Source organism: Carlito syrichta, unplaced genomic scaffold, assembly GCF_000164805.1.
Source record: "Carlito syrichta isolate Samal-C Ts95f unplaced genomic scaffold, Tarsius_syrichta-2.0.1 Scaffold289172, whole genome shotgun sequence".
NCBI lineage: Eukaryota > Metazoa > Chordata > Mammalia > Primates > Tarsiidae > Carlito > Carlito syrichta.
Window position 1 is genome coordinate 255,785 of NW_007233268.1, and position 1,886 is coordinate 257,670.

Genomic DNA, 1,886 nt, shown 5'->3' on the forward strand with positions numbered 1-1,886 from the left:
AGCTACCTTTCTGCCTTGGCTTCCCAAAGTGCAAGGATTATAGGCATGTGCCACCATTCCAGACCACTAGGCCCTTATTTTTATAAAGAATTTTCTCAAGTGTGAAGCATTCATTCATATATTAGAAATAATAAATATACCTTCTCTATACTCTGCAAGGATTTCAGGTAGTCACTTGATTTTTCCTTCTTGACTAGGGAGAAAGAATAAGTCGCCCAGAGAGAAGCTTCCCCACCTAGTGAAAACCCAGCACCCAGGATTCTGCCCCAGGTCTGAATGGAACACAGCTCAGGAAGGCGGCCCTCAGGAGTACCCTGAGGTCATCTCCGTGAGAGTCCCACTGTTGCCACACATGCCATCCTCAGAGGAATGCTGTCACCATGTAAAACTCTGGCAAAAGGCAACAAGATCCCCTCCTCAGTTTTGTGAAGGCACAAACTGCTTCAGATGGAGATGAACTATCCACATCAAATAAGTCCAGTGACGTGAAAGGGCGTTGCCACCTTCGTTTCCACTACGTCAATCTGATCATTTCCTGTGAACATTGCTGAAATCTGGCTGACAAAAGGAAATTGGCTAAATAGTTTGGGAGAAAAAAAGGGGGGAAATGGGTTACAGAAGATCCAAGCAGCACACAGACAGGATCAGAAATCAGGTCTTCAACAGCTGTAGCCAGCTGCTTTCTGGCCCCGAAGGCAGGGCATCAGTGGTTCTGGTTTTTCTGTCTAGGCCTCCTCAGCTTCTGTGACAGGCATCCCCACTGGATCTTTGCCAATGCCCCTTCAGGTAAGCCAGCCCCACCCACCTGATTCACCATAAGAGTAGCCTGCACAAGCATGTGCTCACACACCCACATTCATTCGTCTTCATACTGTCTTCACCACCACTTCCTCCTAATACATGCTCACGAGAGTGTATTCTAAGAGATGGAGACCAGCTTCCCTCAGTTGATCTTTTCTGGTCCGGTGGGAAAAGGGTTGAAAAGGCTCTATAAAACACACCTGATTTAGGCTGCCCAGTCCAACAGGCACTGTCCTCCCTCCCTCCCAGCCAGGTTACAATGAGATTGCCTGCCTCAGTTTGGTTTTCGCTGCCAGAATTCATTGCATACTCTGTTTAGTGACCATTTGTGCTTTTTTACTTCTATACTTGTATCTTGGCTTTTCCCAAAAGTAATCTAGGGTCTTTTACAGAACAAAAGCAGACCCTTGAGAAAGGTGTTGTAGTTTGTAAGCCCCAAACGTTTTTTTTCCCCCCTCTGGGTCAGAGCCTCACTCTGTCACACTGACTGGCATTCAGTAGCACGCTCATGGCCACCGCAGCCTCGACCAGCTGAGCTCAGGTCAGTCCTTCCACTTCAGCCTTCCAAGTACCTGGAACCACAGGTGCATGCCATCACACCCAGCTAATTTTTTTATTTATTGCAGAGATGAGGTCTCGCCAAGTTGCCCAGACTGGTTTTGAACCCCTTGCCTCCACCTCCAAAGTGCTGGGATTACAGGCCTGAGCCACCGTGCCTTGCTGGTTTCTTTTTGAATTAAGACAAAAAGTTGTTTTCACACCCACTATTTTCTTTGAAGAGAAAATGAAGAAAAAAACGGCACGAGCCCATGCATTTTTCTGGTCCATGCATCCTTTATTCCATTACCAACCACTGTGCTGTGTCCAAGCAACAGTACACAAACTGGCAATCAACCGCAAATCCAGTTGTACAACGATCTGAGGTTTACAGTACATTTAAGGCTTTTAAATTTGAAAAAAAAAATCTAAATAAAACCAAAGAATCCCCAAACCCAAACCCCCAACCAATACAAGTAGTGTAGCAGTTTTTAGCATCTTACATTTTTTGATGCTTATCCGGCGCAACTCCAGTGTCAAAACCCAAA